This window comes from Oncorhynchus masou, chromosome 17, assembly GCF_036934945.1.
Source record: "Oncorhynchus masou masou isolate Uvic2021 chromosome 17, UVic_Omas_1.1, whole genome shotgun sequence".
Taxonomy (NCBI): domain Eukaryota; kingdom Metazoa; phylum Chordata; class Actinopteri; order Salmoniformes; family Salmonidae; genus Oncorhynchus; species Oncorhynchus masou.
In genome coordinates this window covers 17,116,708-17,131,241 of record NC_088228.1, presented here as the reverse complement: position 1 = coordinate 17,131,241, position 14,534 = coordinate 17,116,708, and the positions used below count along the sequence as shown (strand labels likewise).

General features: G+C 43.0%; 1 protein-coding gene across 2 annotated transcripts in view; it reads right to left on the bottom strand.

The window, feature by feature from the left end:
• The window catches only part of LOC135558630 (glypican-5-like), a 248,390-nt gene that overhangs the window by 165,684 nt on the left and 68,172 nt on the right, over positions 1–14,534 (bottom strand). The window lies entirely within an intron of this gene.

The following is a 14,534-nucleotide window of genomic DNA, read 5'->3' as shown; positions in this document are numbered from 1 at the left end:
CAATCACCCCTTCGACAGCTCAGTTGATAGTGCAGAGGGCTGTAGGTATAAAAGCAGAGGTTCTTAAGTTGCTGGTTCAAATCTGGCTCGAAGGAGACACCTTTTTCTGGATCCATTGTCTCATTTGTTGGAATTATATATAAAGTTTTGAACGGGCCTGAAAATTCTAGCAAGACCAGACCAGAGCCCATTAAAGGGGAAGTACAGTGTTTTACAACTTGATGTTAGATGGTTCCTCATCCTGAAAGAAGTCTATGGAACAGACTGTTACCCATGGTTCAGTTTTGGGAGGGACAGGGATGTTGTCTGGTCAGTTCGGCCCTGTTGTCCAGTACTGATTGTACAGGTTTTACTTGTCACATGCACAAGTACAATGAAATGCTTAATTTGCAAGTCATACACAACAGTGCAGTATTCTAATTTCAGTGTTATGACAATCATGGACGACAACGGAAAACCAGCCACATCGAGGACACCGACGTCTTGCTTCCGGGCAAGCTAAACATGTTCTTTGCCCGCTTTGAGGATAATACAGTGCTCGCCTTCTCCATGGCCGACGTGAGTAAGACATTTAAACGAGTTAACCCTCGCAAGGCTGCTGGCCCAGGCGGCCTCCCTAGCCGCGTCCTCAGAGCTTGCACAGACCAGTTGGCTGGAGTGTTTACGGACATATTCAATCTCTACCTATCCCAGTCTGCTGTGCCCACATGGTTCAAGATGGCCACCATTCTTCCTGTACCCAAGAATGCAAAGGTAACTGAACTAAATCACCCCGTAGCACTCACATATGTCATCATGAAGTGCTTTGAGAGACTAGTCAAGGATCATATCACCTCCACCCTAACTGTTACCCTAGACACACTTCAATTTGCTTAGCCCCCTTCTGTACTCCCTGTTCATCCACGACTGCGTGGTCACACGCCTCCAACTCAATCATGAAGTTTGCAGACGACACAACAGTAGTGGGCCTGATTACCAACAACGACGAGCCAGCCTACAGGGAGGAGGTGAGGGCTCTGGGAGTGTGGTGCCTGGAAAACAACCTCTCACTCAACATCAACAAAACAAAGGAGCTGATCGTGGACTTCAGGAAACAGCAGAGGGAGCAGCCCCCTATCCACATCAACGGGAGAGCAGAGGAGAAGGTGGATAGTCTTAAGTTCCTCGGCGTACAGGGTGGTACGGTCCGCACAACACATCACTGGGGGTTAACTACCTGCCCTCCAGGACACCTACAGCACTCGATGTCACAGGAAGGTCAAAAAGATCATCAAGGACAACTACCACCCGAGTCACTACCTGTTCACCCCGCTATCATCCAGAAGGTGAGGTCAGTACAGGTGCATCAAAGCGGGGACCGAGAAACTGAAAAACAGCTTCTATCTCAAGGTCATCAGACTGTTAAATAGCCACCACTAGCAAAGAGAGGCTGCTGCCTATATACTCAGACTTGAAATCATTGGCCACTTCAATAAATGGAACAATAGTCACTTTAATGAATGTTTACATATCTTTCATTACTCATCCCGTATGTATATACTGTATTCTATACTATTCTAATGTACCTTAGTCTATGCCGCTCTGACATTGTTCATCCATATATTTATGCATTTTTAATTTCATTCCTTACTTATATTAGAGAGTTGGGCCAGTAACCGGAAGGTTGCTGGATCAAATCCCAGAGCTGACCAGGTACAAATCTGTCGTTCTGCCCCTGAGCAAGGCATTTAAGCCACTATTCCCCGGGTGCCGAAGACATTGATGTCGATTAAGGCAGCCCCCAGCACCTCTCTGATTCAGAGGGGTTGGGGTAAATGTGGAAGACACATTTCAGTTGAATACATTCAATTGGACTGAATAGGTATCCCTCTTTCCTTTCCCTAGATTTGTGTGTATTGGGTATATGTTGTGAAATTGTTAGATATCACTGGTTAGATACTGCTACACTGTCGGAACTAGAAGCACAAGCATTTCGCTACACCCGCAATAACATCTGCTGAACACGTGTATGTGACCAATACAATTTGATTTGATTGGCCCCTTATTTTCCACTCACAGCTCAAAGAAAATATTGCTGACTGCACACAATATCGTCACTTTGACAGAGTGGAGGACTGTAGGTTGAATAACAGAGATACTTAAGTCGCTGGTTCAAATCCTCCTCGAAGTAGAGAACCTTTTCCACTTGGTTTTGGACTCCAGCCAATCACTGTAGAGTATCCTGTCAACCCCAAACGCACTGCTCTCGGACCAGCTTGGCCCCTCTGCTGTCTACAACCGAGTTTCATTCTGGACAAAGATAACACTCATGGGTGTAGAAACAGAGATTCTCAGGTTGCTTGTTCAAATCTGGCTTCTCAAAGATGTTTTAAAGGCCTCATGGTCAGAATCGCAGCCATTCACTTTTGATTTGGACCCATGAACATACTCTTTCACGTACGCCACTGAGCTTCGAGGTCTACATTATCAGTGGACTTTGTTTCTCACCTGCAGCCCTTCGCTAGGACTGTACGACTGTAGGGGTTGCTGGTTCATATCTGGCCTCAAGAAGGGGACATGTTCAAGCATCCAATGGCTAAGTTGGGTGACTCATTTGATGCTTGAAATACCAGAGTCGGGGAGTTGATTTGGTCACATTGGCTAAATGACCTTTTTAACAATAGTCTCTCAGGCACAGAAAAACAAAACACACTAGAACAATGACTAATATACATGCCAAATAACTGTGGTATACTCAATTCACAATTCGTCATAGCTACATTAAAGAATATTCTGCAGGAACGAGGCACAGAAACATTTTCATTTACACAGAACTCCTACCGTCTTTCAATAAGCATCTCTCCACTGTGCCATCACAGAGCAATAACACACAGACATATGGTGTGTGTGTGTGTCTCCATGCATTTCCCACCAGCCTCTCTAGGGGCCACAGGGAGAGAGCATTTAGGGCTACATCCATCACACACACACACATGTCTTTTAAGCACAAATATCATTTAAAAAAATGCAATACAATCCGGTAAGTGGCAACCATACAGCAACGTGTCATAACAGAGTTGACCAATCAAAGAGAAATGTATCCTCTTTATTTTCATTTAGCTGGGATTAAATCACAAAGAATTACTGCCTGTCTCTTGTGTCCAACAAATCTAAATGTATTTGTGAAAAAGAACAACTTGACATGGAAATTGCTATTGACATACGGTAAATAGATAAGACTGAAGTGTCTAACATGTTGCTGGATAGAAGACAGGGAAGTGGGGTGAGGAGAGGGGAGAGAAATAATTGAAAAAGATTGATGGGTCTGATATTCTCCCAACTGTGATTTATTGGTGCGACACACAAGACATGTTGGAAAAGGGAGGTTTATTTAGGCCACACCCTGCGACCCCTAATGACCCCTCGGGATTCCTCCATTTGGCCCGTGGCCTGGATGTCTCCCCACACTTCCTATGAGACAGCTATAAGTTCTGTCTAAACCACTAACCTTGTCAGATCAGGGCTGATTTACACACTCTCTCTCTCTCTCTTTCTTCTAATCAAATCAAATGTTATTAGTCACATGCGCTGAATAAAACAGGTGTAGACCGAACAGGGAAATGCTTACTTACAAGTCCTTAACCAACAATGCAGTTTAAAAAATGGATTTGGGCCTGTTCCCGGGTGTGTGGTTCACGTCGGGCTCGTCGGACTGGTTAAAGGGGAAAAAAGCCTCCGCCAGTTTGTGGTGAGTAATCGCCGTTCTGATGTCCAGAAGTTATTTTTGGTCATAAGAGACCATAGCAGCAACATTATATACAAAATAAGTTAAAAATTAAGTCACAAATAACGCTGTCTTTATCTGTCCTTGTCTTCCTTTCTTCCTCCTGTCGCTCTCCACTCCTGTCACTCTCTCTCCTATATACGTCCCTCTCTCTTTCCTCCAAGTTAAGTCAGTGCTAATTAAACAGAGAGAGAGAGAGACAGAGACACAACCAAAAAGAGACAGAGACAGACCGAGACTCTCATATATCACAGTGAACTGTCCGGCTCCAACTTGGTTGCAAGGTTAAGGAACACTGTTTTTCTTCACTCTAATCCTTGTTTACCATCATTAAATCACTCACATATGATTAAAAAAAAATAAAAAATTGCATTTAAAAAACAATTAAAAATACAGCTGTTCCTTTGGAGTTTGTTGACATGGAAAATCCTCCAATCCCATCGTTATAAACACATTTGGAGAGTTAGGCCTAAACCCTAAATGTGGCAGAGGATCGCAGAGGATAGGATGAACTTAATGACAGAGAGACAGACAGAGAGAGAGAGAGACAGTGGGAAAAGACCAGAAAGAGAGAGGTCAATTGAGTCCATCATGGCGCTGTGTGAGTGACCCAGAATCTGCAGGCAAACAAACACACAACCATAAAGAGGAAGTGAACAGTCACCCGTGCCCACCAATCAAATTTGAGTCACTGCTAATGCACCAAGTTCCATAGGCCTACTACATCATAATGTAGATTAAACAACATGATCATCCTAAGGGTCATTTAGCTGGTTCCTTGTTGTGGACATTGTGTGTTGGCTAATTTCCTGCAATAAAAAAAGAAAAACATGACTTATTCCAGGTTAATATAATATTTAAGTGAGACTGAATAAGAAAATCAATGGGGGCTCCCTGGGAGTCCCCTGGGCACGTGCCCTGCGTGCACTGCCGGTAATTCAGTCATGATTACTACAAGTTTAGATAGCTGGCTAGACTAACTAAACTAATTTACCAATCTAAAATTGTTTAACTGACATGGGCTATTGAGTGACTGTCAGTGAGTGACATATAACAAGAGAAAAACTGCTGCAAACAAGTTTCAAAATGTCACCTTGTGTATTCTACAAAAAGACCCCGACTGAGTTCCTCCCCAAAATAAATATACTGTATGGTTTTTTTTTCTTAATAAAAAAATTGCAGAGGTCCGGACATCGGTGTCCTCATATGTAGCAATGGCCCTGATCCCAATACTGTTCATCTGTGTCCTTTTCAATGCAAACAAATTAAGCATAGTGGGCAGAACCAATCAGCTTATTGCGGACAGTCTGAGCACTGATGGAAGGATTGTGCATTCCTGGTGTAACTCGGGCAGTTGTTGTTGCCATCCTGTACCTGTCACGCAGGTGGGATGTTCGGATGTACCGATCCTGTGCAGGTGTTGTTACATGTGGTCTGCCACTGCGAGGACAATCAGCTGTCTGTCCTGTCTCCCTGTAGCGCTGTCTTAGGCCTCTCACAGTACAGACATTGCAATTCATTGCCCTGGCCACTTTTGCAGTCCTCATGCCTCCTTGCAGCATGCCTAAGGCACGTTCAGGTAGATGAAAAGGGACCCTGGGCATCTTTCTTTTGGTGTTTTTCATAGTCAGTAGAAAGGCCTCTTTAGTGTCCTACGTTTTCATAACTATGACATTAATTGCCTACCGTCTGTTCCACAGGTGCATGTTCATTAATTGTTTATGGTTAATTGAACAAGCATGGGAAACTGTTTAAACCCTTTACAATGAAGATCTGTAAAGTAATTTTGATTTTTGAGAATTATCTTTGAAAGACAGGGTCCCTAAAAAGGGAGGTTTCTTTTTTTGCTGACTTTATTTGTGCCTATGGAAATTTTCTGGGATACTTTATTTCAGCTCATGAGACAAGGGACCAACACTCTACATGTTGCGTTCATATTTTGTGTGTGTGTGTGTGTGTGTGTGTGTGTGTGGGGGGGGGGGTAGGTGTTAAAGGGATACATGGCACACACACGTCCTCATATCCCCAGTCTTAATAAGATTGGGAGCATGCTAAAACTTAATCCATCCTGATGACCCATACAACCGTCAATGGCTGCCTTTCAGCCTCACTCACACGTCCTGTATTGTTACAGGGTGAGCCGCACATACCCTTTACCAGACTCATAAAACCTTATAAGCACCTTACCGGACTCCTACCAAGACTTACAATACCGTTCAAAAGTTTGGGGTCACTTAGAAATGTCCTTGTTTTTTGTCCATTAAAATAACATCAGATTGACCAGAAATACAGTGTAGACACTGCTAATATTGTAAATTACTATTGTAGCTGGAAATGGCAGATTTTGTATGGAATATCTACATAGACGTACAGAGGCATTTATCAGCAACCATCACTCCTGTGTTCCAATGGCACGTTGTGTTAGCTAATCCAAGTTTATAATTTTAAAAGGCTAATTGATCATTAGAAAACCCTTTTGCAATTATGTTAGGACAGCTGAAAACTGTTGCAATAAAACTGGCCTTTTTTTAGACTACTTGAGTATCTAGAGCATCAGCATTTGTGGGTTCGATTACAGGCGCAAAATGGGCAGAAACTTTCTTCTGAAACTCATCAGTCTATTCTAGTTCTGAGAAATGAAGGCTATTCCATGCGAGAAATTGCCAAGGAATTGAAGATCTCGTACAATGCTGTGTACTACTCCCTTCATAGAACAGAGCAAACTGGCTCTAACCAGAATAGAAAGAGGTGTGGGAGGCCCCGGTGCACAACTGAGCAAGAAGAACAGTACATTAGAGTGTCTAGTTTGGGAAACAGATGACTTACAAGTGCTCAACTGGCAGCTTCATTAATTAATACCCGCAAAACACCAGTCACAACGTCAAAAGTGAAGAGGCGACTCCGGGATGCTGGTCTTTTCTTTCAAAAACAAGGACATTTCTAAGTGACCACAAACTTTTGAACGGTAGTGTATGCAAAACTTTCGGAATTGAGGCAAACGGAATGAAACTGGGAATGAACTACCTGAATCTGTGCAATTGAAACTCTATTTAGTTGCAAACTGTTTGGACTAATGATTACACCATTGTTCTTTCTCTTCGCTAATGATGCGAGTGTGTTCAGTCTTCGGCAGTGGTGTAAAATACTTAAGTAAAAATACTTGAAAGTACTACTTATGTAGTTATGGGGTATCTGTACTTTACTTTACTATTTATATTTTTTACTACTTTTACTTTTACTTTACTACATTCCTAAACAAAATTGGGTACTTTTTACTCCCTGACACCCAAAAATACTTGTTAGAAGGACAGGAAAATGGTCTAATTCACACACTTATCAAGAGAACATCCCTAGTCATCCGTACTGCCTCTGATCTGGCAAACTCACTAAGCACTTGTTTTGTTTGTAAATTATATCTTCGTTTTGGAGTGTGCCCCTGGCTATCCGTAAAAAAAAATACAAATAAAACGAGGCTGTTTGGTTTGCTAAATATAAGGAATTTTAAATTACTTTTACGTTTACTTTTGATACATAAGTATATTTAAAAGCAAATAGTTTTAGACTTTTAATCAAGTAGTATTGTACTGGGTGACTTCCACTTGATTCATTTTCTGTATCTTGTGGCTCAGTCGGTAGAGCATGGCGCTTGCAACGCCAAGCGTCGTGGGTTCGCTTCCCACTGGGGCCACCCATATGCAAAAAGTAGTGGCCCCAGCCGACTTGTAAGTCGCTTTGGACAAAAGCGTCTGCTAAATGGGATATATTATATTATTATTATTATTTTACTCAAGTTGGACAATTGGGTACTTCGCAAACCACTGGTCTTTTGTGTAGAATATCCTAGCCTAGCATAGGCCCTGCTTTACTGTTTAAGTTGTGAGACATTGCAAGCCAAGAAATTGTGAGATACAATTTATAGATAGATAGTCCTAGTGCATGGTTCTGACTCTGTCTTCCTGTGGGCCAGCCTGCCTATGCTGTGTCCCTCCCCTCTCTCTCTCTCAGTCCCTCGCTAGCTCGCTATGAAAGATGCAAGTTTTTGTGTTCTGGGAAGTTCGACTGAATCCGGGGAATCCATTATTTTGGAGTCGACCCCTCCACCGTCATCGCTACTAACATGCTAAATAAAGGCCAGAGACAGCAGCAAAGTCCTGTAGGAAAATACTTTGAGAAGTTACATGAGAAGGAAATGTCAACTTTGCGAGGTGGAATTGAGATCCAGTAATGGTAGTCCAGGCGCAATCATCCATCTGAAATGAATGCACTGTGAGACCCAAACTGTTGCATTGTGAATTCACGTGGAATGTTATGAATGTTCTTATTGTTTAAATGTTAAGAATTTGTTTTCATTTGTCACATCTCTAGTGTGTGTGAGGTAACCTTGATGCTATAGCGTGCGGCAGCATACAATGCAGACTCTGTGTAGAGACTGAAGCCCACTGAGAGAGAGGGAGGGAGGGAGAGAGTCCTGGTGTGTGTGCCAACCACTAAATCGCTTGGGATAACATCCCAGTGTAAAACCACAGCAACACAATAATACCTACATAGCACATGAGTCGGCAGAAATCATATCTACCGGTACGTCTACAGTACAGTATGAATCAAGAAATAAATATGTGAGGGAAAAGAAAACCAAGGGTGAACCTTACGGAAACCAAGGGTGAACCTTACGGAAACCAAGGGTGAACCTTACGGAAACCAAGGGTGAACCTTACGGAAACCAAGGGTGAACCTTACGGAAACCAAGGGTGAACCTTACGGAAACCAAGGGTGAACCTTACGGAAACCAAGAGTGAACCTTACGGAAACCAAGAGTGAACCTTACGGAAACCAAGAGTGAACCTTACGGAAACCAAGAGTGAACCTTACGGAAACCAAGAGTGAACCTTACGGAAACCAAGAGTGAACCTTACGGAAACCAAGAGTGAACCTTACGGAAACCAAGAGTGAACCTTACGGAAACCAAGAGTGAACCTTACGGAAACCAAGAGTGAACCTTACGGAAACCAAGAGTGAACCTTACGGAAACCAAGAGTGAACCTTACGGAAACCAAGAGTGAACCTTACATAAACCCCTCGTCTTCCTTTTTGCTTTTCACTGCAAAATGTATAGAGGTGAATAGAGGAACACAATAAATGGAGTGATAGGGCTGATATTGATGGAGTGATAGGGCTGATATTGATGGAGTGATAGGGCTGATATTGATGGAGTGATAGGGCTGATATTGATGGAGTGATAGGGCTGATATTGATGGAGTGATAGGGCTGATATTGATGGAGTGATAGGGCTGATATTGATGGAGTGATAGGGCTGATAGGGCTGATATTGATGGAGTGATAGGGCTGATATTGATGAGTGATAGGGCTGATATTGATGAGTGATAGGGCTGATATTGATGAGTGATAGGGCTGATATTGATGCAGTGATAGGGCTGATATTGATGCAGTGATAGGGCTGATATTGATGCAGTGATAGGGCTGATATTGATGGAGTGATAGGGCTGATATTGATGGAGTGATAGGGCTGATATTGATGAGTGATAGGGCTGATATTGATGCAGTGATAAGGCTGATATTGATGGAGTGATAGGGCTGATATTGATGGAGTGATAGGGCTGATATTGATGGAGTGATAGGGCTGATATTGATGGAGTGATAGGGCTGATATTGATGGAGTGATAGGGCTGATATTGATGCAGTGATAGGGCTGATATTGATGGAGTGATAGGGCTGATATTGATGAGTGATAGGGCTGATATTGATGAGTGATAGGGCTGATATTGATGAGTGATAGGGCTGATATTGATGGAGTGATAGGGCTGATATTGATGCAGTGATAGGGCTGATATTGATGAGTGATAGGGCTGATATTGATGAGTGATAGGGCTGATATTGATGCAGTGATAGGGCTGATATTGATGGAGTGATAGGGCTGATATTGATGCAGTGATAGGGCTGATATTGATGGAGTGATAGGGCTGATATTGATGGAGTGATAGGGCTGATATTGATGCAGTGATAGGGCTGATATTGATGCAGTGATAGGGCTGATATTGATGGAGTGATAGGGCTGATATTGATGCAGTGATAGGGCTGATATTGATGGAGTGATAGGGCTGATATTGATGGAGTGATAGGGCTGATATTGATGCAGTGATAGGGCTGATATTGATGCAGTGATAGGGCTGATATTGATGGAGTGATAGGGCTGATATTGATGGAGTGATAGGGCTGATATTGATGGAGTGATAGGGCTGATATTGATGGAGTGATAGGGCTGATATTGATGCAGTGATAGGGCTGATATTGATGGAGTGATAGGGCTGATATTGATGCAGTGATAGGGCTGATATTGATGGAGTGATAGGGCTGATATTGATGCAGTGATAGGGCTGATATTGATGGAGTGATAGGGCTGATATTGATGGAGTGATAGGGCTGATATTGATGCAGTGATAGGGCTGATATTGATGGAGTGATAGGGCTGATATTGATGCAGTGATAGGGCTGATATTGATGCAGTGATAGGGCTGATATTGATGGAGTGATAGGGCTGATATTGATGGAGTGATAGGGCTGATATTGATGCAGTGATAGGGCTGATATTGATGGAGTGATAGGGCTGATATTGATGCAGTGATAGGGCTGATATTGATGGAGTGAGAGAGGGGATGACGGGGGGTTAAAAAGGTACCAGTGAAAGGTGACCCGGCCTGGTGTGTGGTTTGGGTCTTTTGGGTCTTTTTGGGTTTGGGTCTTTATAGTTCTCCTTCACTGGCCACCAGTGTTCTATAAAGACATAGCACCGGGCAGGGTTACTGTTTCTCACTCTCAGAGTCCCCAATGTAAGTGAGTGTGTGTGTGTTGTTTGTGTGTGTTTTCTTTGTATGTATGTGTGTGTGTGTTTTGTGCATGTGAGTCTGTGTACATGTGTATGTGTACACGTTCATATACAGTATGTGTGTACGTCTATGCGTGTGTATCTTGTGCGTGTGCATAGAGGACCCAACATCCCAATGTCATTGTCCCATTGGGGGTCGCCACATTTCCACCCAACAGGTCCAGTGTGTATGGCTGGCTGGAGATCATACAGACCTGGTCCAATTGTTCCTTAGCTGTGTGTGTGTTGCCTCATGAATACCAACCAGGCAGCCAGACCCCGGGCTTTGAGTCTGCATACTTGGACCGACTCGGCCTCCAAACCTGGCAACTCACCCACTCCACTCTGGGCCAATTAAGACAGAGGCAACCCAGCATGGAGGACTAACCCACTCAGGATCCAGCCCACTAGTCCATTTTCCCTGACAGTTTCCTTTCTCTGCCAGTTCAGTCAAGATATCTCTAGTTCATGTTCAGAACCAGACATGGATCATATTCTATTTCTACTGCAACCCCAGACTCCCAATACCCCACATCACACCAGACTATGGCTATTGGCTAACAGCCTCCAAACAAACTCAGTTAGACAGAGAGAGAGAGAAAGAAAAGGTAAAAGAGAGAGAGAAGGAGAGGCTATTGGGAGTTACATTAGTTATAAAGACCCAGTAAATCCAGTAGCGTCAGCCAGTAAAAGTTCCCAGTAAAGGTTGTTGAAGCAGCGTGTAATCCAGGTAGTCCTATTAGTTCTCGCCCTGAGGGTGCCACCAGAGACAGACTGGACATATGAATGGTCCTATAGAGAACAGGCTCATTCTAGAGTAGTGAAAGACTGGCATGAGACAGAAAGCAATATCTATACAACTAGCGTACGTGGGAGGGAAAGAGCAACGTGGGAAAATAATCCCCACAAATCAAATTGTATTAGTCACATGGGCTGAATATAACAGCTGTAGACCTTACAGTGAAATACCCCTAACCAACAATACAGTTAAACAAAAAACAGACAGATAAGAATAAGAAATAAAAGTAACAAGTAATTACAGAGCAGCAGTAAAATAACAATAGCGAGACTATATACAGGGGGATACCGGTGCAGAGTCAATGTGTGGGGGCACCGGTTAGTTGAGGTAATATGTAGGTAGAGTTATTAAAGTGACTATGCATAGATGATAACAACAGAAAGTAGCAGCGGTGTAAAAGGGGGGAGGGCAATGCAAATAGTCTGGGTAGCCATTTGATTAGATATTCAGGAGTCTTATGGCTTCGGGGTAGAAGCTGCTTAGAAGCCTCTTAGACCTAGACTTGGCGCTCCAGTACCACTTGCCATGCGGTAGCAGAGAGAATAGTCTATGACTAGGGTGGCTGGAGTCTTTGACAATGTTTAGGGCCTTCCTCTGACACCACCTGGTGTAGAGGTCCTGGATGGTAGGGAGCTTGGCCCCAGTGATGTACTGGGCCGTTCGCACTACCTTCTGTAGTGCCTTGCGGTCGGAGGCCAAGCAGTTACCATACAAGGCAGTGATGAAACCAGTCAAGATGCTATTGATGGTGCAGCTGTAGAACCTTTGAGGTTCTGAGGACACATGCCAAATCTTTTGGGGGGGAATAGGGTTTGTCATGCCCTCTTCACGACTGTCTTGGTGTGCTTGGACCATGTTAGTTTGTCGGTGATGTGGACACCAAGGAACTTGAAGCTCCAACCTGCTCCACTGCAGCCCCATCAGAATGGGGGCGTGCTCGGTCCTCTTTCTCCTGTAGTCCACAATCATCTGCTTTATCACACTATCCCCCCACTAGAATCCCCATACTTTAATGAAGACAGCTTCTCCATCCTGGAGCAGGAAATCAATCATTTTCAAGCCCAGGGACATGTACTAGTCTGTGGCAACCTAAATTCCAGAACTGTACAAGAACCTGACACTCTCAGCACACAGGGGGACAAACACCTACCTGGAGGTGACAGCATTTCCTCCCCCATACGCCGCCCTAGGCACAACTACGACAACATAAACAACAAAAACAGATCACAACTCCTGCAGCTCTGTCGCACACTGGGTATGTACGTAGTCAATGGTAGACTTTGAGGGGACTCCTATGGTAGGTAGACCTATAGCTCATCTCTTGGCAGTACTGTAGACCACTTTATAACTGAACTCAATCCAGAGTCTCTCAGAGCGTTCACAGTCAGCCCATTGACACCACTATCAGATCACAGCAAAATCACAGTCTACTTAAACAAACCAGTACTCAATCATGAGGCATCAAGGACAAAGGAACTGAATAATATTAAGAACTGCAATATATGGAAGTAAAGTAGTGTGGAAACCTACCAAAAAATTCTTAGGCAACAACAAATTCAATCCCTTTTAGACCTTTTCCTGGACAAAACATTTCACTGTAAAAGGGACGGTGTAAAGTTGTCAGTAAAAAATCTAAACAGTATATTTGACCTCTCAGCTTCCCTGTCAAATCGAAACATTCCAAGCAGAAAACGAAAGAAAATTAACAACAATGACAAATGGTTTAATGAAGAATGCAAAAACCTAAAAAATAAATTGAGAAACCTATCCAACCAAAAACATACAGACCCAGAAAACCTGAGCCATCGGATTCACTATAGTGAATCGCTAAAACAATACAGAAATACACTACAGAAAAAGAAGGTCAGAAATCAGCTCAATGTAATTGAAGAAACCACTTCGCCAGCTAATGAAATAGCTACCCAGACTTTTTGCATTGCCCCCCCCCCCTCTTCTATGCTGCTGCTACTCTCTGTTATTGTCAACACCGGTGCCCCTGCACACTGACTCTGTACTGGTACCCCCTGTAAATAGCCCCGCTATTGTTATTTACTACTGCTCTTTAATTATTTGTTATTCTTATCTCTTACTTAAAAAAATATAATTTTTTTTTGGTACTTTCTTAAAACTGCATTGGTGGTTAAGGGATTGTAAGAATTTCACTGTAAGGTAGACCTGTTGTATTCGGCGCATGTGAAAACAACATTGGATTTGATTTGATTTGACCGCAGCCTAAACATCAGCGCCACAGGTAACTTCCACAAAGCTGTGAACAAGCCGAGAGACAAGGCAAGAAGGGCCTTCTATACCATCAAAAGGAACATAAAATCTGACATACCAATTAGAATCTGGCTTAAAATACTAGAATCATAGAACCCATTGCCCTTTATGGTGGTGAGGTCTTGGGTCTGCTCACCAACCAAGAATTCACAAAATGGGACAAACACCAAATTGAGACTCTGCATGCAGAATTCTGCAAAACACCAAATAATGCAAGCAAAGCAGAATTAGGTCGATACCCGCTTATCATCATCATCTAGAAAAGAGCTGTTAAATTCAACAACCACCGACAAGGAAGTGATTCCCAAACCTTCCATAACAAAGCCATCACCTACAGAGAGATGAACCTGGAGAAGAGTCCCCTAAGCAAGCTGGTCCTGGAGCTCTGTTAACAAACAAAAACAGACCCACAGAGCCCCAGGACAGCAACACAGTTAGACCCAACCAAATCACGAGAAAACAGAAAGATAATTAGGGGTCACTTCCCTCTGCACTTCCTAACCTCTTGCCCAATGTATGACCATATTAGACACATATTTCCCTCAGATTACACAGACCCACAAAGAATTTGAAAATAAACCCAATTTTGATAAACTCCCATATCTATTAGGTGAAATATCAGCGTGCCATCACAGCAGCAAGATTTGTGAAGTGAAAAAAGGGCAACCAGTGAAGAACAAACACCATAGTGAATACAATCCATATTTACGTTTATTTATTTTACCTTTTGTACTTTAACTATTTGCACATTGTTACAACACTGTATATATACATAATATAAAGCCCTTTAAATTAAATTAAACTGAATTGAG